The sequence below is a fragment of the Marmota marmota genome, unplaced genomic scaffold (genome assembly GCF_001458135.2).
Source record: "Marmota marmota marmota unplaced genomic scaffold, marMar, whole genome shotgun sequence".
In the NCBI taxonomy this organism is placed as follows: domain Eukaryota; kingdom Metazoa; phylum Chordata; class Mammalia; order Rodentia; family Sciuridae; genus Marmota; species Marmota marmota.
Window position 1 is genome coordinate 26747320 of NW_025999977.1, and position 25834 is coordinate 26773153.

General features: G+C 47.7%; 2 long non-coding RNA genes across 3 annotated transcripts; one reads left to right on the forward strand and one right to left on the reverse strand.

Annotated features, from left to right (window-relative positions):
* The first annotated feature begins 6742 nt into the window (after positions 1–6742).
* LOC125617191 lies at positions 6743–22851 on the forward strand. Its single transcript, XR_007348100.1, has 3 exons — positions 6743–6996; positions 13969–14089; positions 21712–22851. It is a non-coding gene; the product is annotated as an uncharacterized LOC125617191 (long non-coding RNA).
* Positions 10837–17137, reverse strand: LOC125617190. Of its 2 annotated transcripts, none has more exons than XR_007348098.1 (2): positions 17031–17137; positions 10837–13918 (listed from the first exon to the last, which is right to left on the reverse strand). It is a non-coding gene; the product is annotated as an uncharacterized LOC125617190 (long non-coding RNA). The 2 variants fall into 2 exon arrangements; XR_007348099.1 differs by lacking the exon at positions 17031–17137 and adding an exon at positions 15874–16562.
* Positions 22852–25834: the final 2983 nt, after the last annotated feature.

Sequence of the window (25834 nt, forward strand, 5' to 3'; positions counted from 1 at the left end):
AAAAGAGACTGAAGGCCTTGCTCAAACCATTCCACAGGCCACCTCCTCTCTAGAACTCTCTTTCTCACCTCAGCTCTGAATGGCTGGTCCATGCCCATCTTTCAGGTCTCAGACACCACCACCCCCAGGGCCCCTTTGTAACCACCTGTCTGCAGCAGGCTTCCCCTCGAAGCGTCCCTGTTCTTTCCCTTCTGGGTGTCTGTTGGTCTTGTGTATATCTATTAATACCTGTCTTCCCCACCAGGGGTGAACTCTGGAAGGTAAGGCCCTGCCTCTGTTTGGTTCCCCAGCCCCGGGGAAAGTGCAAGCACACAGTAGGCCCTGAATAAATATTTATGGAATGAATAAAGGACTAAATGGACCTATTGGGGTGGAGGTGGAACCAGGTCTAGAGCCCAGGCTCCTGATGTCTGGGCCCTCGCTCAGATCTGCGGCTGTTCTCCTTCATCATTCTCCCTCCATGACAGAGGCGAGGAGGGTGCCCAGTACCTCTCCATCCCAGCCTGGGCTGGAGCTGAACAGCCCAAACTTAAAAAAAAAAAAAAATGCAAAAACAAAAAGCACATTCCACAGCTGGGCCATGTATTGATTCTGCAAGGACCAGATGCCTGGTAGACAGATTGCTGGGCCAGAGGGGCTGTGGATGAGTGCCATTTACACACGTCCCCTTGCACCTTTGTTCCATGGACATTTCCCAGGCACCAAACAGGGTTCTTAGATAGGGCACCTGCCCTCCTCAGGGAGCCAGGGTTGCACAAGTTCACTGGGCCTGGATTGGAAGGTTCTGGCAGAGGAGGGGACAAAGAAAGGGAAGGAGGAGGGATGGGGTCAGGTCACAGAAGGCAAGATCTGCTGGTGCAAGAAATCAGAACTTCATAGAGTGGACAATGGAGTCCTTTAAGAGGGAGAGGATATTAACAAATTCTCATTTTAGAAAGCTCACTCCTCTACGTGGAAACATGCAGAAAGGGTCGCAGGAAGTAAGACTGGACAAGTTAGGAAGCCATGGCTACCACCCAGAGCTGGTGGCTTGGACTTGGAGCTTCAGGGATGGAGGTGAGGGGAACAGGTGGAAAGACATTTGGGAGGCAGTGGAAGAGGCTTGTGACATAGTGACATGAAAGGACAAAGGCAAGGCTGTTGTCAAGGATGGATCCCCAAATTCTGGTCTGCTCAGCTGAGTGGAGGGTGGTGGCAGGAATACAGAAAGAGAGGATGATATATTGGCCTTGACCCTGCGTCACTTTGGCTATTAGGAATGTGGGTCTGGGGAGGAAGGGCTGGGCTCGAGTTCTGGAGTGGTCTACACTTAGACATCAGTGTGCTGGGGGGAGGAGGCAGGGAGACTGAGCAGAGAATGACATGAAGGGTCCCTTCCAAATCCAATCTTAGCATGCTCCAAGATCCACTGCTTCTTCCCACCCCATGCCCACATGTCAGAGAGTACTCAGCAAAGGCTGGCAGAAGAAGGAGCTTGGAATCTGTGCCAAACCTTGGAGGTGACAGGGTAAGATGGGTGATGGGCCTTGGATATGGGAAGTAAAGGTGCAGAGGTGGGATAGGCCTCCCCAGCCCAGCCACATCCTCAGCTTGGGGGCCCACTAAGAGACCTAGGAACAAGGGCTGGTGGCTTAGGGATAACCCTTTGCAATGGGGACAGACCCCAGTACACTCTAACACAGCAGCCACGTGCTATTTATTACAGGGCACCTGTCCCCAGGTGCCTGCCTGGTCCAACCAAAGGAGCTGGGCTGCAGTCTTGTTTCATTCCACTGCGGGGTCTCCAGGGGCTGAGGACTGAGGTGACAGGGAAAACACATGTCCAGAAATAGGAACCTCAAGCTGGGCATCGGTTCCTACTTCCTTTCATTCCTTGGGTGTTGCAGAGACTTTTCATCTTCGTATTTTGCAGGCCACACACTAACGTGTTCAGCCAAGGTGGCTGTGGTCCTCTAGTATCTGTCGCCAACTTTTGACCACTCTCCTGAGGCACTCAACAGGAGTCAGGAGAAAGTCTTGGACTCTCGCTTGCTTCCTGCCCCCTTTCCCATCCAGATCCCAGGGCATCCTCCCTTTTCACTATCTCCCCACTCCAGCCCAGGCCGTCCCCAGAATTCCTTGAAGATGTTCCAAGGACAGAGCTGTGAAGAAGCCACAGGACCAGCAGATGTGGCCACATTGCCAGTGGCCAGCTACTAGTGGTCCTTTCGGTCTCACAAGACTGTGCCAGCCAACCTTAAGTGCCAGCAAGATGGCCCCATCCCCTTTGAGACCCTTACCCTCCCCCTGCCCATCTCATCATTTCTGTTTCTGAGGTACCTTCCCTTTGCCTCCCTCTTCAGACTGGACAGCCATGTGTATATGGGATGAGGGAGTGACCCAACCCTCAGTGCTGACCAGTGAGACTGCCCATCAAGGTGGAAGTCATTGCAATAATTAACAGGCAGTTGCCACTGGTGGGGGTGGCAGGGTCGGGAGGCACACGGCACAGAGTTGCCTAAAGGGCCAGAAGCTGAGCCCGTGAGGCCAGTGCTTCACAAGCTTTTCTTGGGGCTTGGAACAGCCCCTTGTCCTGAAGCATCGCAGGCCCAGGCCTCAGCACGTTCTTTGGTGCAGAAGAGGTTCAGGGGGTCCCAGGAGAAGTGGAGGTCTCCTCCCACAAACAGGTCTAGACGGAGTGGTAGGGTTCACATAGACAGCCCAGGGGCCTGCGAGTCCTACCCTCCCTTCCAGGGCACCCTTCCCTACATGCACCACCCAGGACTCAACCTTAGCCAATGAGGTCTGTGGGGAGGCAGGGCCTTAAGGGCCTAAAGAAGAAAAACCGGAAGGGCTGGGAGGGAGAACCAGCTGACCCCATCTTGCTTCCTCCAGAGCTGTTCTGTCCTAAGCCCAGCCTCCAGGTGTGGTCTGGAGGTGTCTCCATGGGTAGCAGAGCCCAAGTGTCAGAACACCCCACTGGCCACCCAAGGGCCTCCTCCCATGGGTGGAAGAAAGCACAGGCGGCCCTCAGTCAGAGGATCACTGGACCATGCAGCACCTACACCTCTGGGTCCCCAGTGCCTGACAGCGGGGTCCCACCCCTAGGAAGGAACTTGGTCCGGGACAGAGGCAGAGGGGGTGCAGGAAACTCACGTTTCTTTGGAGTGAGATAAACTGAAGTGGTGTGTGGCAACAACTTTCCCCCTGGCCTTGCTGGTGGGTCTTTGGTCTTCCTGCTTTGGGCCTTGGTATGAGGTCTGTGGTTTCCACAGTCTGCTCTGAGAGACTTTACATTCTACGGGAGACCAGAGCCATGGCATATCTCATTAGATATGCACTTGCCTTCGTGCGTAAGATTTCATTTGCACGACAAGCCAACAGCTGAACGATATTGGGTCACCTCTAGCCAGGGGAGGCCTGTGTCCTTCTTGGCCTTCAGGGTGGGACAGCAGCATGTCCACTGCTAGGGAGAGAGGACAGGCTCAGGAAGCAGGACCCAAGGAACTCACCCCTCAGACTTTGGGTGGAGTCCAGGCCTGGACACATAAATACATCTGGCCAGGATGTGATGGGACAAGGCTGGCGGTTCCCTGGGCTCAGAACGGGTCCAGCACACCCAGAGGAAAATGTGCCTGTGTGTTTGTTCTCACACACCTCGCAGCCCTGCCTCCCTGAAGGCCCCTGCTAGAGGAGCCGCCACCCCTCTCCCTCTGAGCCCTGCCCGCTCTCATGGACCTCCTCTGGGGACTCTTCAAGGTGACCTAGCAGAGCTCTGTCTGGAGATGAGGATAATGTCTCTGTTTTTCAAATATTTGGAGCTTTGCTAAAGAGCAACACATTTTTTTAAAGTGTGTATAATTTGAGGGCAATTTGATCCATATGTTTCTGATTCCCTTGCACTTAAATCATCAAAATATTGATTTTTAAGAGCCATTTGATGTCTAAGGAACCTTTTTAATAAGCTTTTAAAGCTCTTTAAACCCAGAGCCTGGAGCCGGTGCCAGAGCCCTGGCTGTCCGCTCGCCCGCCACACCCCACTCCCTCCCCTGGGTCAGGATTATTTGGAGCTAAGCCTCCTTCCCTTCTGCAGGCCCCACCTCTGCCTGGCCTCCCTGACTACCCAGCTGACTACCCAGGGGTCCTAGCAGCTGACTACCCTGCTGTCCTGGGGTGGGGGAGTGCTGCCCTCCCTCTCTCTTCACAGACCTCTCCCAAACTTCCACAATGCACCTTTGGGACACAAATCAAGAGAGGCAACCACAATTTTTAGTTTTGGTTTTCATTTTTTTGGAGAGAGGGAGTTTTTTTGATGTTTTTGGCACCAGAGATTGAACTCTGGGGGCACTTGACCACTGAGCCACATCCCCAGCCCTGTTTTGCATTTTATTTAGAGACAGGGTGCACTGAGTTGCTTGGCACCTTACTTTTGCTGAGGATGGCTTTGAACTTGTGATCCTCCTGATTCAGTCTCCCGCCTCTGGGATTGTAGGCATGCACCACGACATCTGGCATAATATTTACTTTTTTTTTGGTGGTGCTGGGGATTGAACCCAGGGCCTTGCGCATGCAAGGCAAATACTCTACCAACTGAGCTATATTCCCAGCCCACGATTTTTACTTTTAAAGGCTACATAATACTCTTATAGTTATAGGCTATGATTTACTTAACCAACTTCTACCAAGGGCATTTAGGTCATCTCCCATTGCACACCTTAAGCACATTTCTGGTTATTTCCTTGGGATATATTTCTAGAAGTGAAAATACTGCATCAAAGAGGGTGCACACCTTTAAGCCTCTTTAACACAAGTTGCCATCGCATTCTTCTGAAAGATCATACCAACTTACATTTCCACAGCAGCACCTCTTCCCGGGCTCTTAGTGAACTGCACATCATTCTCTGTGTGTGTGTGTATGTGTGTGTGTGTACACAGTTCTGGGGATTGAACCCAGAGCCTTCCACATGCAAGACAAGCACTTTACCAACTGATCTATATCCCCAGCCCCCACATCATTCTTACTCAAAAAAAGGCTCTCTGTGTGAGCAGGTAGATGCTCTCTAGCACAATAGGGAAGGAGACTCTGGATCCTGGGTTTGGATTCCAGTCCTGCTATTTACAAAATGGGAAATTTCTTCTTCTGTCCATGCCTCAGTTCCCTCATCTATCATTTGGGGATAATAGTACCACCTTACCCCAAAAGTGTATCATGGAGATGAAATGAGATCATCTACATAAATTGCTTGAAAACCTCATGATGCAGAATCTGTGCTCAATAAATGATGGCTGGTGTTGTTTCCTTTACACTTTTCCTGTGAGTCAGAATGCTCATCCCCCTTCCCCTCCCCTGTTCATCCCACCTCCTCTTGCCCACACCTCAGGGTTCTGCCTCACCTCACTTCCTCTTACACTTCTGACAGCATGCAATCCTTCCATAAACTTCCTGCAAGTGCAGACTCTATCCTTACTTTAGTGTCTGTTCCCCCCACTCCACTAAGATGTCAGCTCCAGGAGGGCAGAGCCCGGGGTTATCTAATCCCCAGAGCCTACACCAGTACCTGGCAGGCTGTGAACAGTCTATCTGTATGTGTTGAATTGAACAGAAATGAATGGAGTGGGCTGCATTTGCTTGGGATGACTTTGGGTCCATAATTTCCAAGAATTCTCTTTACCCACAAAGGATAGACTCTTTACCCTTGAGGACAAACTGAAGAATGTACTAAGACTCAAAAGATGAATCCTCAAATAGCCCTGAAATTTAGAGACTGTGGTGTCACTGGTGGTACCTCCATGACCACTCTAACAGACAAGTTTGTTCTGGTAGAAAAGTCCCTCTGCAGCTATTCTCACGAGCCTGTGCTCATTTTTTTATTTACCTTGGATTTGTCCTTTCACTTTCAGATACATTTTCCTTATGTTTTCAACCAGAAGAGACAGTGTCCTCCTTTGATGGCTCTGGGCTAGACCCTGGGCTTGGAGGCTTGGGGAACCCTGGAGAACAGCCATGACTCTGCAGGTGACTGGAAGTGCCCTCTGGAGAAGTCCATCACAGGACACCCCACAGTGGTCTGGAGTTTGGTATAGTCATCATTCACAGCCTTAAGGTCCCATTTAGAAGCTCTCCAGGGCCTGGACCCTGGGGAGGAAGGAAGGCCTCAGGCTCTAGACAGGGTCTGAATCTCAGGAAACCAATCAGAGAGGGCCCCTCAGTTCTCTCACCCAGTCCCCACCGCCTCAGTCCCTGACTTATCAGTTCTGCCCCAAAAGTCCCATTTCAATTCAGACCAATAAAACTGAATCCCCAAATCACTATCATTGTGCAAGCCTGGGGCTGGGGAGTGAGACCGATAGTCCTCTGACTAGATTGTCACTCAGGTTCAGAGTAAGAATATCTCTGAGCACCAGGGAGCAATCCCCACCCAGTGCATCCCATTCCTCACTCATAGATCACCTCTGACACCTTTACTTGTGGTTCATTATGGAAGGAACACTGTTACAACCTAAGCATTCCTGAGTGCAAGTCTGTATGTGTGTGGACGTGTGTATGCATGAGTTTGCTTGTGTGCACACACACACACATGTAAGTTTGTGTCTGTGCTGGCAAATTTAGATGGAAGTTCCTGGAGTGCAAAGGTCATGGGGTGAGTTCCCCTGAGTCTCCCGCAGATCTTACTCAGGACTAGGCACAAAGCTGATATTCAATAAATGAATGAATGAATGAATGAACGAACAGCACATACTCTAAGCTCCTCACCCCCATCAGGCTACCCTCTGGGAAGAGGGTTAGACTGGGAACCAGCAGCTGTGCATTTGTGATATTGTCGGATCCACAGGACGAGGGCGGGCTCACCCCCACCCCCCTTCCTCAGTGTTCAAAGCTGTACTTGAAGGAATCAGGACTGGATGAAAAAGGCTCTTTCTGACTCAGGACACATACTGAGCTCCCCATTGCCAGCGCCCTAAGTCCCTGCAGACACAGAACTCATCAGATTGGCCAAGGCGCCTGATCCAGCCAGGGTAGGTGCACTTCTGCTCCCCTGCTTTGAGGGGCTCGGGGCTATTTTGTCAGAATTCTCCAGGAACAGAGAAAAAGCACAGCGGCTTTTGCTAAAGCCCAGTGGGCAGGTCTCTCTGAGGACAGGGATTAAGTTTGTCTCTGTTGTTCCCTCCAGTCAGGGCTGCAGTCTGGGAACCGGCTCGGGCATCTCTGGGGTTTATCCTCCCCTGTGTGTTTCCATTACCTTTGGGTCACCCCTGCCCCTTTTTTAGACATCCCTTTGGAGTGTCTTTGCAGGCCCAAAGAACAAAGCGAATTTGGGTCCAGACTGATTCTAAGTGAATTTCTTCTTCCTTCAACAATCCCGAACGGGAAAGCAAAGAGACCCTCTTGACTCCCAGGCTTGGGCACATCTGCCAGACCCAATATACCATTCCCACCAGCTAGGGGAGGGCCCCGGCTTCCCTGCATGCTGGCCCTGGAGATTTTCAGGCTCTGATGGAGCTGAGGGTGATGGGTTTGTGGATTGACCCTCAGAGGATTATCTGGATTTAGAAGGGTCACTTGAGGGTCAGCAAGTCTGGGAGGACCAAGCCTAATTCCACACAGAAGAGGCAGCAGAGGGGTCCTGAGCCCTTCACTCTCGGAACTGTTTGTCTGCCAGGGAAAGAAGTCTGAGGCCTCTCAACAGGGTCTTGCTCTGCACCCCAAGAACTCTGCTTTGGGCTCTCTGGTTCCACTTCTTTTGAACTGCATAGTAAGGGGAATATGAACTCCATCGAGAGCAATGATGCTTTTGAGTAATTTTTTTTTTTTTACTCCAAGTTTTAGGAATCCTAATGTTCCAAACCAGGGTTAACACTATAATGTTTCAATGTTCAGCCAGAACAATCTTTTATTTTTAAAAATGAAATGTTGGAACCAGGCGTGGCGACACACACCTATAATCACGGTAACTCAGGAGACTGAGACAGGAGATCTGCAAATTGGAGGTCAGCCTCAGCAACTCAGTGAGACCCTGTCTCAAAGTAAAAATATAAAAATGACTGGGGATGTAGTTCAGTGGTAAAGTGTCCCTGGGTTCAATCCCAGTACCCTCCCCCCACATACACCAAAAAAAAAAAAAAAAAAAATCACTGGAGCTTTGAGGTTGTTCAGGGATGGACTGGGGGATGTCAATAATGACACTGGCATATGGCATGAATCCTTCGAACTATTTGGCTGTACTTGCTTCGAGCAGCAGAGTCTAGGATCAGAGATGATATGCCTCCATACTTGGGTAGGCCTGTTACCGACTCCTAAGGACAGAACTGATGAATTCTCAAAGGAGTTGATCTTACTGCTGCTAAGGCCAAGGGCAGGCTTCAAACCAGGGAAATGCAAATTCCCTTTGTTCTTTCTAGGTCGATAGTAGATTGGGAGGTGAGTGGACAGAGGACATTTTGAGTAAATTATCCATGTCTGGCAGAGGTCATCAGTGACCATCTCAGAAAAATGACACCTATCAGTAGCATCATAGATTGGGAATTCCTTTAGAAAAAACACAATGTTGAATAGTTTTGATCGATTGATTGACAGTCTTTAAACAAGAAAGTCTTCAGGAAATCTGAAAACACACTTGCAAGCAAAACTCAGAGGACACATCCATGTTTCATCACAGAGGACAAGTGTATAAAATTCATTCAGAGGTTTTCAAGTAGGCCTCGAGGTCTTGGTTCCCATCCCTGCCGCGACCTTGACTGTTCACCCAGATAATGTTGGCAGGTGAGGGACAGCCCAGAGCCGGGTTCTGTAAACTACAGCCCACAGGCCAACTCTGACCCAGGCCTTCTGTGGTAAATAAGGTGTGTTGGACTGCAGCCAAGCCTGCTTGCTCCTCCATTGTCTGTCGCCACTCTTATACCCGACAGCGGAGTCAGGTAGTCAGCAACAGAGACGGCCTGGGTTACACAGCCTGAAATACTGATGATCTGGCCCTTCACGGAAAAAGGTTGTTACCCGCTGGTCTAAGGTACCTTCAAGATGAACCATTTTGGTCGTGTTAAAAGTTCCCCCAAAGTGGCCACTGCAATTCCAGACTATTCCTGGAGGAGGGGTGGACTTGGACTCAGATGACCCCAGGAGAGTTGATAAATCAGCCAAATGTTTTGCTTCTGTCCTTGTATCTTGGGCTTCCAACCAGAGGATATTTCTCCCCAACTGCCGTCCCCAGCAAAATGGTGTTTGGATATTTTTGTGTCCCAAATCCACTCTCTGGGACACTAAGTCAGGATGGAGGAAAAAAATCAAGCTTGATACATTTTGGTACTCCAGGATAAATTTCATCTTCTGAAGGCCACCAGCCTAGTGAGGACTTAATTCTGTCAGTCCTTGGGGCTGGTTTTGACCATGAACTTCTTGGCACTCCTCCATTGACAATTCTCTGACCATTCCTCCTCCCCCAGGGTTCATGATAAAACAGAAGACAAAGATGAGGGTAGATGAGTCACATCCAAACCATGGAAAGCCCTTGCTTGACAGAGAGCTGCTGTGCTGGATATAAAATATGACTTTTACTAACTTACTGTAGCAATAAAAAACTAAACTCAGATTTTTATTTATTTATTTATTTGTTTGGGGGTGTTAGGAATAGAACCCAGAAGCTGTCATGCTAGACAAGTGCTCTGCCACTGAGCTCTGCCCCCAACCCCCACATTTTTTATATAGCATCTTTTTAGGAGAAATGGGTACTTTTTATTTCATTTTATGTGTTGGGTTCTGAGGATCTTAGATCAGGATATGAGAAGAAAGACAAGTACTTAGGCTGGTAACTTATTTTATTTTATTTATAGTCATGGAGATTGAACCCAGAGGCATTTTACCACTGAGTCATATCCCCAGCCCTTAATTTTTTTTTTTGAGACAGGGTCTCACTAAATCACTAAGTTGCTGAGGCTGATCCTTTACTTGGGATCCTCCTGCCTCAGCCTTCCAAGCTGCTAGAATTACAGACATGCACTACAGTGCTCAGTTCAGACTGCAAATTTCTTAAGGCAAGGGTAGAAGTCTGAGAGATAAGTTTCTAAGCATAAAAAGGAAGTCTTGCGGTGGCACATGCCTGTAATCCCAGGAATTTGGGAGGCTGAGGCAGGAGGATTACAGATTCAAAGCCAGCCTTAGGAACTTAGTGAGACCCTGTCTCAAAATAAAATTGTAAAGGGGCTGGGTATGTAGCTCAGTTGGCTGAGTGCTTACCTCAAATGCACAAGGTCTTGGGTTCAATCCCCAGCACCACAAAAATAAATAAATAAATAAATAAAATAAAATTGTTTAAAAAAAAAAAAAGGCTGGGCATATATTTCAGAGGTAGAGCACTTACCTAGCATCAAGTGCAAGGTCCTGAGTTCAATCCATAATACCAAAATAATAACAATAATATAGTAATAGCAGCTATCATTTATTGGGCCTGCTGCTGCAGATGACCCATTTCTGTGTCCTATGCCACAACAATGTTCACATCTCATCTCATTTAAATCGCACAAGAATCCTGTAGAGTTGGCATCACTCTTTCCATTTGACAGAGGTGAAAATTAAGGTACTTGTCCCAAATGTGGCAACTAATAAGTGCTAGAACCAAGGACAGCTCTTTCCCCACACTGTGCCCGGGGAATCCCCCTGCCTCCCTGCTGGTGGGACTAGTCATCACCGCAGTGCTGGCCCCCAGGTACTCACTCCTCTTCTGCATAGCCATGAAGCAGCTGTTCTGTGCCTCCCAAACCTTCCCAAGCTCAGAAACTACACACCTTCTCAGAAGGCCTCTGCCCATTTCTCTGTCAGGGTAGTTCAATTTAAAAGATAAAACTATAGCAATGATCAATAAATACATGAAAGGGTGCTCAGTTTTATTAGTCAATTAGGAAACACAAATGAAAATTAAGCCATAATGAGATACCATTATATACCTACTCAACAAAAGAGTTAAAAACACTGATAATACCAAGTGTTGGCAAGAAGACAGAGCAACTTGATGGGAGTGGAAATTAATACTACTCCTTTGAAAATGTTTGCCCCTACCCACTAAAACTAAATAGACACCTTCCTGTTGCCCATAGATTCCACTCCCAATATACATTCAACAGGACTTTGTACATGTTCAAAATGCTTATAGCTGCACCATACGTCATAGCTAAAAACTAGTTTTTCAAAATACCCATCAAAGTAAAATAGATAAATTGAAGTATAGTCGTAAAGTAGAATACTATGCAGCATAACAATAAGAACCCCAGCTTACATGATGACGTGGATAATCCTCACCAGTATAATTTTGAACAAAGAATTCACACACGTGAATACATAGTATATAGTTCCATCTATACAAAGTACCCAAACAGCCCAAATTGTTTTGCTCAGGATGATGGTCAGCCCTGGCAAGGGGGATATAAGGACTACAAATAGTCAAGAAGAGAGTTGCTGGGGTTCTGGTAATGTGCTGTTTCTCTTACTGGGTTCTAGACACAAGAGTGTCCCCTTTAGGAAAATTAATTGAGCTGTATTCTTATCATTTGTGCCTATTCTGAAAATTAAAATTTTAAAATATTAAGGCACATAGTCCTTCTTTTCCATCCCATCCCATCCCATCCCTTCCTAATAAAGTCCATTTTCAAGGAGAAGGAGTTCCAAATCCAGAGGGGCTGTGTCTGCAGAGCCACAATCATCAGACCCTAGGATGGAGGTCCCCAGAGTCTGAATTCCCTCATCCAGACACACACACACACACTTGCTCTGCGACCTACACCTATCTTGCATCATGAAGATGACAGTTTCAGAGACAGACAGACCCCAGCTCTGCTCCTAACCTACTGTGGGATGTTGGCAAGTCACTTAATCTTGCCAAGCCCCTGTCCCTTATCTTCAAACAAAAGGAAGGTGCATGCTGTTGGCTCCTTACCCAATACCATTCCTTCCCACCCTTCACTTCCCACTGTGGCTCAGCATCCATCCTGGAGAGTGCAGTGGGAAGCACGGTGGCCTCCCAGCCGCCCCTGGGCAAGAACACGAGGGCACTGGTGTTCCTGGTGACACTGCTGTGCCAAGCCTGGAACTGCAACCTCAGTTAAGAGACTCCTTGGCTGGTCTCTCTAAACGGGCTTGAGGGATTGGGCTTCTCAACGCCCCCACGAGGACTGAGAGAGGAGAAGCTGCCTCCAGGCTGCAGGGGAGGATAAGGATTCAGGCGTGTGGTGTCCACGGGGAGCTGTTCAGGAGAGCTTCCTTAGGACGTTTGCAACAAGTGGGTGTTGTTGAGTTTTTTGGTTTTTTTTTCCTGCTTGTTTTTGTTTTATTACTGCCTAAGAGTCCCAGGTACCTCACTGTGTGCTGGGGACATCATGGTAGGCAAGACAGGATGCCCATCTTGGCAGAAATGACCATCAATTGTCACAGCAGTTCAATATTAACATTGGACTTTTTAAATCACTGCAAGAATATTCCCAAGTCAGTGTTTTGAAATCCATCGATCTTCCAAGGGCCCTGGCTGGAGGTTGCCAGAGATGGGAGGTTTGGAAAGAAGAAGTGAAGACTTACAGAGCATCTTTGACGTGCAAGACATGGGCGTGTAAACACGTGTGTGTGTGTGTGAATGCTGAGGTGGCTGATACTCAACAAATGCTCGATTTAAGTAGCACAAGTCGTCACGCCGAGGGAACCCCAGGGAAGGTCCAGAGCAGGAGAGTCAGCTTCGGGGATGAGGTGACCCTAAAGGTGGTGGGGTCCACCAGGTAGAGAGGACGGGAGATGCTACATGAGAACAAGTCAAGGGCACCACCCAAAAGGGGCAGAACACAGAGGACAAATCAGGCCAGAGAGGTGGTTTGTCACCTGTCCTGGAAGGACCTGAAATATGGGGCCAGGGCATTTTGACCACATCCTATGAACAAAGGGAGATTTCTGACAGGGGAGTAATGTGACATGTGACAGAGCAGGTGCTGTGGAGAGACCGCTTTGGCATCTGTGGGGCTGGGGGTGATTGAGGGAAGGCAGCAAATAGAGGCCCATGTGGCCCCAGAGCATTCAGAGCCAGGTCACACCCTCTGGGCTCATTCCTGTCTCAGTTGCCCTGCTGAGCTGGGCTGGCCAAGCCCACCGTAAAAGATCCCCCTTTCCCTCCCAGTATCTATTTCCCACCCTCTCTCCTTTTTAACAAAATCCCAAGTTTGTTTGGGGTAGCCAAAGTCCCATAAATTTAGCTAAGATGTCCATGTCATGCATTTCTGGCCAATGACAGATATAAAGAATTTTAGGGTAAGGATTCTGGAGAGGTATTGTTTTCTTGACAAAAAACACAGATTCAGATGGCACAAACTTCCTTTTCTACATCCTTCATCCCCAGCATGGAACTCAGATGTGATGGCTGGAAGTGATGCAGCCATTGATGACCATGTGAAGAAAATTAAATCAAGGATGGCAAGAACAGGGAAATAGCAAGAACCTTGATTCTTAATGACTCCCTTCAACAGCTGAGCTCAGCTGGATCGCCTTCCCCAGGCTCCCCATTAAGTGAGAAAAGTATTCACTTAGTTGTTTAGGGTTTAAGCAGCCAAAAGTAATTCCTAATTGATATACATGGCAACTCTGAATGTCTGTGTCTTCTATCTTTGAGCCCACAACCTGGTGTGGCTATAAAAATAAAAGCAGGCAGACAAAAATACACAGCTAAAATAATAATAATAATAATAATAATAATAATATAAGAAACAAAGTTAGCATAATACTTTAAACCAGTTTAAATAATACGGAAATGTATCGCATGGAGAGTCCAGAAGTTCAAAGACAGGCCCACCGTAGGGATGGGATGGTTTACTGCTCTCCAGTGTCACCTGGCACTCTGCAGACCTCCAGGGATGGCTTTGTCCTCATCCTGGCTTCCTTCAGGGACACAGGATGGCTACCATGGTACCAGGTCACCTATAGACAAAGAAGAAGAAAACTCATCTTTTATCTTTGGTTCCTATTAGGAACAAGAAAACTTCCCCGAGACCCCGAGCGACTTCCTCTGACCTCCACTGGCCAGAAGAGCCTCCTCCTTCACCCAGTCACCTAGAGGAAAGGGAGCTCAGCCCACCTGAGTGATCGCAGGTGAGGGCCGAGGGAGGGACTGGGTCAGAGACGGAGGTTTCTGTTCTGAATAAAAACCTCCCCACGCTAGGGAGCCATGAAAGCCGAGCCCCCCAGACCAAAGGTAGAGATGGGGAGAGGCCGGCCCACCCATGTTCCTCAGGCCCTGGCTACAGAAGCTTGAAAGCCACTGTCTTGAACCCTAAGGCAGCTCTCTGCTCCAGGGCCTCCACTTCTGAGGTCAACAGCTCTGGCAAACAAGGTCAGTATGGAAGGGCAAACCAGCCACGTCCATTCAGGTCAGCCCAGAGCCTGGGCTGGCTGAAGGCAAGGAAGCTGCCCGGATGGTTCTGAGCTCTGCGCTCACAAGAGCACCCTGGGATCCGCAGGTTCCTGTCTGCAAGGCTCCAGGAACATGTGATTCCACTCAGTCCACGAAGAAGCCCTATAAATAGTGGGGGTCCAGCTGGCTCTGTGTTAGAGAAGGGGCAAAACAGAAGATCCTGCTCCAGAAAGCCAGGACCTTTCTGGTGGAGCCTGGCCTGGACTGTCACTGTGGCTTTGGCCAGAGGACAAGTGACACTCCTGGGAAACCATCGGTGCCTTCCTCAAGGGCAAGGACAAGGGATCTGGTCCCGGTTTACCAAGGGACAGTTTGCTGGCCGAGACTCGGGTCTCTGGGTTCCAGTGAGCCTCACCCCCATGTCTGCACAGTGGGGTAGAGCTGGTGTGCCCCTCTTGGGCCCTGGGAGACCAGGGAGCTCTGTGAAGCCACCTCGTCTTTTCAAAGGCTGGGAGGTCATCCCAGCTGAGGCTGCAGACAGCTTGGGGAGGCCAAGCTTTCTAGACTGTACCTGAAGGAAGACTGGGCCCAAGAGCTGGCTGCCACCGAAGCCTGGCCAAAACCTCCCCCCGGGGGGCTGCAGCCCAGGCCGATGCCTCCCCCACTCCCCGAGGCAGGCGGCTGCTAATGGCTCTCTCCACAAGCTGGTTCATTAAAGGTTTGTTCTGTTGAGTTGCAATCAAAATAAACAGACTGGCCTGAAAGCCAGGGAACTAAAAACCAATTAAGAGGGAATGGAGATGGAAAGGGGTGGGGGCAGGAGGGGAAAAAAAGAGGCTGGGGCTTTCCAGAGACTCGGTTCCCATGGCAGCCAGCTTCCAAAATAGTCTGGGAATGTAAAATAAAGAAAACCACCGCAGAGAGAAAAGTGGTCCTGGCAGGAGAGTCCCAACCTGGGGATTGCCTAAATCCCCCGGCTCAGGGCTCCCAGAGGGCACCTGGTGACCTGATGACCTGCCCCCCGACACACACCCAGTCCCCTTCCCTTATAAGGTTGTGAATGGGGCAGGACCCTCTGCCAAGGTCAAGGTGAAAGAGCCACACTCAACTCCCACCCTAGGAGAGACCAGAGAAGTATGAGGGGGTGAGGGCAGGGGAGCAAGGGGGCACCATGGGGCCTATAACTGGGCCCCAAGGAGCATCACCAGTCCAGTAGCAGAGGGCTTCCTGGAGGCAGTGACATTCAAGCTGAGATCAAAATGAGGAGTAGGGGAGGAGGAGAAAGAAAAACCAGAAGTTGGGTAGAGTTAGCAGGCATCGAGCTGGGCCCGCTCTGTCCCGGGCTTAGCACTTTATTACACTGAACCCTGAGAGGCAAGATCCCCGGCAGGCTAAGCCTCAAAGGTGAAAAGGAGGGAGAGCCAGGATCCTGGCACCAGTCCACGGACCCTGCACCCGCCATCTTCCCCTCTGCCTGGAGCCAGACTGTCAGGAGACCCCAGTTCCCCGGCCCTGCCCTCACCCTGGTGCCAGGAGAACCCAGAGTGGCAGTTTCCAGCAAAAGTCATTTCCTGGTGCTGTCTCTGAGGAGGCCCTGCTGCCTGCCCACCAAGAGGCATCGCCAGTTAACCATCTCCAGACCCCCTCGTGGTCTGGTTTCTGTTTCGCTGGTGAGGCAACAGGAAAGCCGAGATCCTATTAAGTTTACTCGCAGATGCCAAAAAGGAATGACAGCCAAAATTAAGTTAACCCTTTCACCCCCACTTCTCCACCCGCCCTCCTGGATCACGGAAATAAGAGCGTTGATCACCCATGACACTTTGTAGTCCACATGTCCATCCTCTCTCCACCATCCAGGAACTGGGATAAATGGGTATAACAGCTCCTACCGCCTAGGGTCCCTGTAAGGGTGCCTGAGCAGGCTGGGCACGGGTTGGAACTCATTAGCATTCTTTACTCCTCTAGGCCTGTGTGTCCTCAACTGTAAAATGGGCTGAGAGCCATCCTGGGTCCCCTATATAAAGCACTCCCCAAACAGCAAAGGTCTTCGCACAGCTGCAAGGAGTCTCTGGCTGGGAACAACTCTAGAAGTTATTCCCCCTTCAGCCTCGGCCTCCCTCTTGCTGCCTCCCCCCACCCCACACAGCCTCTTCCTGGGTGGCCACAAGATGAAAGAACACTTATGAAGCACTGACTCAGAGCAAGTATAGAAACGGGGATTATTATGCCACAGCCCTCTCTCGACCCCAGCTGAAGGAATCACGCCCCTGGCACAGAAGGGGTCTCACCTGGAGTGAGTTTGTAAGTGCCTGGGCTTGGAATCACAGGACCATCTTACTCTGAGGTCTTTGCCCCCGTCCCTGTCCCCAGGTCACCAGCAGAATGCCTCCCAGGACCTTGGAGCCTGTCAAGGCCCAACCAGAGGAACCTTCTAAGACCTGAGGGCAGCCCACAGCAAGGCTCACCCTGGGGTGCTCACCCCTCACCTTTCCATCACTGGAGGGACATGGCATACTCCCAACTGCTTTCTCACTGGTCAAGGGCCCCCCTGGAGTGAGTGGACAAGATGGTGTGCAAATACCACCCAACCCAGCAGGAGATGACGCAGCCCTGAGTTTGAAACTGAACATAGCTGTGTGACTGTGGACGAGTGTCCTAACCCCTCTGGCTCTCGCTTACCTCCTCCACAGATTCGGGCAGGAAGAACACTTGTCCTATCTCACAGGCTATGGGGAGAGGCAGACTGGGTAGGCTGATACGTGTTGAAAACGGTAAACCTTGTTATCACTAGTAATTAGCACACTCGTTATTTGTTTGTGTTTCTAAGCAGCAGATTTGCTAAGTGGGTTAGACGGCCTCCCAGTCCCGCAGCCAGCTGTTGACACTAGTCCTGCCCGTTACAGGCCAGGCCGCCAGGAGAATCCAAGCCCTGTGTGCTCAGAGCAGCCCACGCCCTGGTGAGCAACACTGTCTCTGGCCCTGGTTCACCAGGCCGGCCAAGGAAGCACATGGACAGGCAGCCTTCCTCCCCTGGACTCTCCTAAGGGAACACACAGCCACCCTGGGGCATGCTGAAGAGCACACACAGGGCACAGCAGGAACAGAAGACTGCCACAGCCACCAATACACAGCGGCAGGGACCCAGAGAGAGCCCAGAGTAGCACAGAGAAGGACTCTGACCCCAGAGGAGCTGGATTTGGGAGCTGAGCAAAAGCCCTCCTGTCCTGAGGGCTGCAAAAAGAGCCGTGTCCCTTGGGCTATGGCAGCTGCACTTCCAAACTTCTGTGTGTCCACAGAGCCACTGGGCTCAAGAGGACCCTGCACATCACACAGGCCACACATCAACCCTCCAGGCTACCCATGAGACAGGAATCAGCACACAGTGAAATATAACAACCTAGAGTTCTAGAGGCCAAATAACTGACTGTGGTGTCCTTGTCAAAGTCACTGAGCTGCAAAGAACCTGCACACTCATTGCTTGATGGACTAAAAGTCACTAATCAAGACTGCTCGGAACCTCTCTGCTCTCTTTCTCTGAGGGGAACTCTGGCTGGCCCGCTCCTTCCTTTTGGTCCCTACCCCCAGCCCTAGCCCCCCACCAAGAGAGCCCTGCCCTGCAAGATGGCTCTTTGCAACTTTGAAATGCAGAATTGGAAGCAAAGGAGGAAGGAGAGGAAGATCAGAGAGGCCCCGAGTTAGCACTGGAGGTAGCTTTGAGGTACTTTATCAGGGGAGAGGATTAAGCCTCATACCCTGAGGGCTGGGGATAGAGCTCAGTTGGCTGAGTGCTTTCCTCCCATGCACAAGGCCATGGGTTCAATTCCCAATACCGGAGGGGAAAAAAGAAAGGAAAGTTACATCAACAACTAAAAAAATATTGAAAAAAAAAGGGGGGTGCATGTGGCAAGGAAGAGACTCAGCACTGAGGCTAAGCAGAGGCCTGGCTCTTGCTCACAGCATCTTTGCCTTTCTTTCTTTTACTTTCTCCTCTTTATAACCCTCCACTTGCTCTGCCCGCTCTTGATTTCTGTCCCTTTATAACTCTGCCTGCACGTGGCCTGCTGTGACCACTGCAACACCTCTTTGGCCCTTTTTTAGAACAGCGACAATTGCACAGCTGACCATCTCGTGGTATTCCTGTGTCCCTGGCCCAGCTCTCACTCTCCCACCAGCATTTCTCCTTGGGGAAGCTTCTTTTTATTCTTCCAAGCTCCAGCATTACTGCTCTGGATTCTTCCTTTGCAGTCTCACCTTCATGGTTTGGAACCTGGTCTAGGGCTGACCATGACACTATGTTCTGCGACTTCAAGAGTGACTGGTAGATTGAGGAGTCTCAGCCCAGTAAGGAAAAAACAGGAAATAGTTCCATTCCCTCTATGTTCCCCCATCTACACTAAAGAAATCTATACTCTTTTCTCATTAGTTAAAGGCTCCCTTCACTATAACTTGGTTCAACTCATGATTTTCAATTTTCTTGAGTTTCTAGGACAGTTTGATTCTGGTTATTAAGATTTAGTTCTAGGTAGGCATTGTGGTGCATGCCTATAGTCCCAGCAGCTCAGGAGGTTGAGGCAGGAAGATCTCAAGTTCAAAGCCAGCCATAGCAATTTAGCGAGGCCCTAAGCAACTTGGCAAGACCTTGCCTCAAAATAAAAAATAAAAAGGGTGGAGAAGAAGCTTTTTAGTTTGAATCTATCCCATTTATTGATTCTTGGTTTTAATTCTTGTGCTGGATTCAAAGAAAAAAGCTTCTTCTCAGCAAAAGAAACAATCAGTGAGGTGAATAGGAAGCCTACAGAATGGGAGCAAATCTTTACCACAAGCACATCAGATAGAGCACTAATCTAGGATATATAAAGCACTCAAAAACCTTAACACCAAAAACAAAAAACAAAACAAAAAAAACGAACAAACAAACAATAAATGGGCCAAAGAACTGAACAGACACTTCTTAGAAGAGGATACACAATCAATCAACAAACATATGAAAAAATGTTCAACATCTCTAGCAAATAGAGAAATGTAAATCAAAACTACACTAAGATTTCATCTCACTCCAGTCAGAATGGCAGCTATCAAGAATATAAACAACAAGTATTGGCGAGGATGTGGGGGAAAAGGTACACTCATACATTGCTGGTGGACTGCAAATTGGTGCAGCCAATCTGGAAAGCAGTATGGAGATTCCTTGGAAAACTTGGAATGGAACCACCATTTGACCCAGTTATCCCTCTCCTCGGCTTATACCCAAAGGACTTAAAAACAACATACTACAGGGACACAGCCACATCAGTGTTTGTAGCAGCACAATTCACAATAGCTAAACTGTGGAACCAAACTAGATGCCCTTCAGTGGATGAATGGATAAAGAAAATGTAATATATATACACAATGGAATATCACTCAGCATTAAAAGAGAATAAAATCATGGCATTTGCAGGTACATAGATGGAGTTGGAGAATAGAGTTAACCAATCCCCAAAAAACAAAGGCCAAATGTTTTCTTTGATATGAGGATGCTGACTCAGTGGTGATGGGAGGGGACATGGGAGGAATGGAGGAACTTTAGATAGGGCAAAGGGAGGGAGGGGAGGGCAGGGGGCAAGGGGGTAGGAATGACTGTGGAATGAGTTAGACATCATTACCCTAAGTACATGTATGAAGACAAAAATGGTATGAAAATACTTTGTGTACAATCAGTAACTTGAAAAATTGTGCTATATATGTGTAATACAAAATGAACTGCATTCTGCCATTGTGTATAACAAATTAGAATAAATAAATAATTTAATTTTTTTTTAAAGTCTCGAGATGTGGCTCAGTGGTAGAGCATCTCTGGGTTGAAGGTCCAGTATTCCAAAAAAAAAAAAAACAAAACAAAAAACTCAGTTCTGTCCATTAGCTTCTTCTCTTTCTTCTCTTCCTTCCCCCAGGAGGGCCCAGCACCAAGGCCCAGCATCCTGAGATGGAAAAGGATCTGATGGGATTTGCGCACACTTGGGCCCACCTTCTCCTAGGTCAGCTCACTGGGTGTCTTGGGACAAAGAACAGGGAGAAAGACACCTATCTTCTAATTTTGTCAAGACAAGTCTTCCCAGGCTGATTGCTCCTGTTAATTATCTGATAAAGCCCAACAACCTCTGGTGCTCTCTGTAGGGCAGGCATCTGTAGGCTGCTGTCCAGTGGCACCTGTGTCTTCCAGAGGCCCTACAAAGACCTTTTGCAGCTGGTGCTTCTCATTCAATGGGCAGCCCACGAAGGAGAAAGGAATAGGGTGGGGGGCAGAGAGTGAGGGAAAGTCAGGGCCCAAGAAGCCCAGGAACTGCTGCAGTCTGGACATCTGTGTCCCCGCCCCAATTTGCAAATTCAGCTCCTAACCCCCTGTGTGACAGTACTCGGAGGTGAGGCCTTTGGTAGATGATAGGGTCATGAGGGTGACATCCTCACTAATGGGATTAATGCCCTTATAAAAGGGACCCCAGAGGGCTTCCTTGCCGCTTCTAGCATTTGAGGACACAGAAGATAGCCATCTGTGTACCAGGAAGCGGGCTGTCACCAAATCTGCTGGTACCTTAATCTTGGACTATCAGCCTCCAGAACTGTGAGAAATAAATTTCTGTGGTTTCTAAGCCACCAGTGTATGGTGTATTGTTATAGCAACCTGATCTAAGACAAGAGCCCTGATCTTGCCAAAAGTGAGAGAGATCCTGGTGTCCTCCCCTCTGCTGACCTTCCCTACCTTTCCTCTCTCCTGCTCAGGTCACACTGAGGCAGATGGAAAATCCCATTCTCCCACTTTTAGGCATCTTTAAAACACACAAAAAAACATTTTGCAATCACCTTCTAAACACAAATTTCCAAAAAGAGATTTAAATAAATGGGGGCAAGTGATTTTTGACCCAGGATAATGAGACCTTTAAGAGGGTCTCTCTCTAATCTGGGTATCGTGACTCATGCCTGTAATCCTAGTAACTCAGGAGGCTGAGGCAGAAGGATTGCAAGTTTGAGACCAGCCTCAGCAACTTTGCAAGGCCCCAAGCAACTTAGAGACCCTGTCTCAAAATAAAACACATAAAGGACTGGGGTTGGGGTTCAGGGTAGAGTGCCCCTGGGTTCAATCCCTGGTACCAAAAAAAAAATAAGAATGAGTCTTTTGCTGCGCCCCTCCTTTGACTCCATGGAAGAGAAAAGGTTCCCCTCCCCTGTCCATTGGAAGGGGAAGATTATACTCTTCCCCAAACACCCAAGCTCCCAGCTCTCCCAGTCCTCTTATTCTGACCAGGAGGTAAGCGTCCATCCAGGTATGTGGATGACAACGGACAGTTTCATTTGTACCCAACATGAATGTATCTGTTTTCAGGTGATGGTGAAGGACACAGGGCTGCCAACGATTGGCCAGTCAGATGTGTATGCCCAGGAAGTTCTGCACCGAATCCTGTTGGCATGTGAAACTGGTAAGCCCAGGGGCTGTTTCTGTCTGGGTGGAATGTACCAGGTAGCATGAAGGGCAGCGGGTAACTGTGATCACATGACACTGTCCAACAAGCTGACCTGGACAACTAGGAACAGGTCAGAGTGAACTACTGTGCTTCACAGTGCTTTGAAGAAAGACAGCTTCACTACTTTCAAGGAGATACAGTAATGGGCACCAGGTGTGGCCAGGAGAGCTCTTGGCAAACTGCTAAGAATGAGTTGTCACGTGCAAAGCGGCTTTTCTTCCACGAAGGCATGTGCTTCCATCGTTTGAATGTCTCTAAGCATCACATTCTCAATGTCTTTTTTGTACTTCCTCAGAGGAATGGAAGGATGAGCAAAGACTCACTTTCCCCCAACCATGTCCAAATTACTAGAAACCTCAAATGACCACTTCCCTGAGTGGACAGCCTCTGGGGAAGCCTGCGTTTCACAGCAGGAAGAGGGGTGGAGCCACAATTTCCACATGGAGACGACCTTGACCCCAGCCCTCACTCACCTTGAAGTACTCGTCTCCAGACTCGGGTCCTCAAATATGCTTGAACTTACCTGAGTTGAAATGCTGCAGGAGAACAGAGAAAGCTGAAGGCTGTCTGGAGGAACCCAACCTGAGACAGGTATGGAAAGTGCGACTCATCCAACTCAGTGGGTACGTACCCAATGACTACCATGAGCCTGATTCTACGAGGGATGCTTTGATGAACACATCATGGTGTGTGTCCTCCATGAAGATAGAATCTCAGGCTTGGAATCGTGAGAGAGGACGTGTCTACTAACAATGGCACAAGGCAACGTGAAGCTTACACTACAGGTTCCTTCCAGTGGGAGATGCACAAGAGGCTGTCTGAAGATCTCCTCGGGTTGAAGCTGTGTGTCCTACACCCAGCAGTTACACTTCCGGAGGTGTGTGATAGGAAACTGTCATGAGCTCACAGAAACAAGCCAAACATGTTCAGTGCAGCTTTCTACATAATGTCAAAAACATTAGAAATGACCAAAAGCTCTTCAAATGAGTGAAAAATGAATAAATGGGGTATATTCTTATCATGAAGTGTCATTGCTGTGTTTGGATGTGGTTTGTTCCTCAAAGGCTCTTGTGTTGAAAGCTTGGTCCCAGAACAGTGATGTGAGAGGTGGTGGGAACTCTAAGGGGTGGGTCCTAATGCCATTGATTAGGTCTTTGTGGTGCTGTTCTCAGAAGATATTAAGGTAAATCTCCTGAGACCCTTAATTCTCATGAGAAGTGTATTATAAAAAAAAGGTGATCCAGCGCCTCCCCCTTGCTCCGGCTTCTGGTATAGCAATGTAATCTCTCCCTCTCCTGACACTGTGATGCCATCCTCTAAGAGACACTTCCCAGGGCTGAGCTGATGCTGGTACCAAGCCCTTGAACGTCCAGATCTGTAAGCTAAATAAATTTCTTCTCAGCCTCAGGCATTTTGTTATAGTAACAAAAGACAGACTAATTAATACAACTACACACAGATTGAAGTGAATATGCTAGAGCTTAATGTATCTACATAGGAAAATCTAGAGAGCCATTTTGATCAAAAAATAAAAATTGCAGAAGGATATTTACAATAATACCACTTCCGGACATTTAAAAACAAATAAAACAACCCATTTTTATGTCAAAAATGAATCAGGATATGGGCAAGAATGATATTTACTGATATTAGAACATTATCTTTAGGGACAGAGAGAGACATATGAGAGGAGGAAAAGGCATAGAGGGGCCTCAATTGTACCTTTAGTATTTCACTTTCTTCTAAATTTTAAAATTAAATCTGATTAAATATAAACATTTTTAAAAACTAAGGTTTGAATATATGGACTTTTGTTATTTTTTAAAATTTCGTTTTTATGGTACTAGGGACTGAATCCAAGGGTATTTACAAGATTCAAAACCATGAGATTCAATTTTCCTGGAGAACACACACCATAATTTGTTCATTGAAGCAGCCCTTGTAGAATCAGGCTCATGGTAGTCATTGAGTAAATATCTACTGAACTGAATGAGTCATACTTTCAATACCTGTCTCAGGTTGGGTTCCACCAAGGAGCATCTCTATTCTCCCTGGAGCATTTCAATTCAGCTAAGGTTATCAGCTACATCCCTGGCTTTATTATTATTATTTTTTTAAAGACAGTGTCTGCTAGGTTGCTAAGCCTGGAAATCCCAGGCTCCCAAGTAGCTGAGATTCCAGGTAGAATCACAATGCTTAGCCATCATTCTTTATTCTTTATTTTTTCTGTAAGTCCAAAATAAATTTATTAAGAAAATGAGGTCTTTCATTCCTCTAGAGATAATACATAAAGTATTACCAGATAAATACTGGTTTTAATCTAGTTTCAGAAAGAGAGAGAGAGAGAGAGAAGGAAGAGGAGAGGAGGAGGAAGAAAGGAAGGAAGGAAAGAAGAGAGGGAGGAAGAAAGAAACCCTATTCTCCGGGCTTTTGTGGAAAACACTAAGCAGCAATTGTTCAACATTACTGCCCCTAAGATGGTGATAACAGATGGGACAAACAAGAGACTAGTGAAAACTATAAAAGATGACCAGGGAATGAGATATCCATAGGGGACTTTGAAAAGCCTGACACATTCAGAGGCTGTATTAGGCCACATGCATGTGCAAGCTTGTATACACGCCCAAGGAAACCTGAAAGAGCCCCCATCTTTCACCTCCGACTGGCCAAGCTTGAGACCCTGTAGTAGGAGGAGGTGAAAGCTAAGGCAGAGCAGTGGACGACCGCCCACACAGTGAAAGGGTGACCCAACATATGCACACGGCCCCTCAGCAAAGAGGGAGAAGACTTACTGATTCAAAGTATTTAAGGAAGTCTCTGGCTAATCACTAGGACAAGCAGACATGGCTGTGCACCACAGGGAATACAGAGTTTATAAAACTAGCTCAGTGAAGTCAATATACAAACAAAGAACAGCAACAGCTAACCCTTCAGGGAGAGGAGCATCTGATTTCCAGAGATGCCACATAGAGTTATCTACACCTAGAGACATCACGGACTAACTGTTGAAAGACAATCTTGAGAGCAACAAAAGAAAAACAAATCATCACACACAATGGATTATCAACCAAGAATTCTATAACCAGCAAGACTATCATTTAAAAATGAAGATTAAATCAAGACCTTTCCAGATAATCAGATTTAACTTATTATAATAATGCAAATGAGCCAATCTAGCTCAGAGATTCTCAAATTCTTTTCTCCTTCTTCCCTTTCTTCTTCTCCTCCTCTTCCTCCTCCTTCAGTTTTAGGTTTTTTTGGCCTCTCTCTCTCAGCACTGGGGATTGAACTCAGGGGTGCTCTATCACTGAGTCACTGAGCTACAGCTATTCCCCCCCCTTTTTTTTTTTTTTTTTGAGACAAGGTCTTGCTAAGGGACCAAAGCTTGCTTCAATCTTGTGTGACCCTCCTTGTCCCAGCTTCCCAAGTAGCTGGCATATGCCACCATGCACAGCTAAAATTGGATGTTCTTTTTTGGGGGGCGGGGGTGTTTGAACCCAGGGCCTTATGCATGCAAGGCAAGCACTCTACCAACTGAGCTATATCTCAACCCTGAAACTGGATGTTCTAAATCTAGTTATATGCTGTTTACAAGACAGACATAAAAAATTTTTCCAAAAAATATTATAAATATTTTTATAATACTTTTTCATAAAACTCAAAAAAATATATGTATCCAAGCAAGGTGAAGTAAAAGAGTAAAATTAGATATGTCAGATGAGATGATAACTGAAGGAAAAGCTGGCATAGTGGTAACAATATCAGGTAAATATACTTCCAGACAAAAGGTATTATTTGGGATAAAGAAAGCCAAAACAAAAGATAAAAGGAAATTCATCAGGAAGATGTCATTGTATTACTCATATTTTTTTGTTAGATTATTTGTAAAAACTGGCCATGGACTATGTACAAATTAGAAATTTTTAAAAAGTAAATCCAAATAAAGCAGAAGAAAAGAAAAAACAAAGATGAAGACAGAGATTA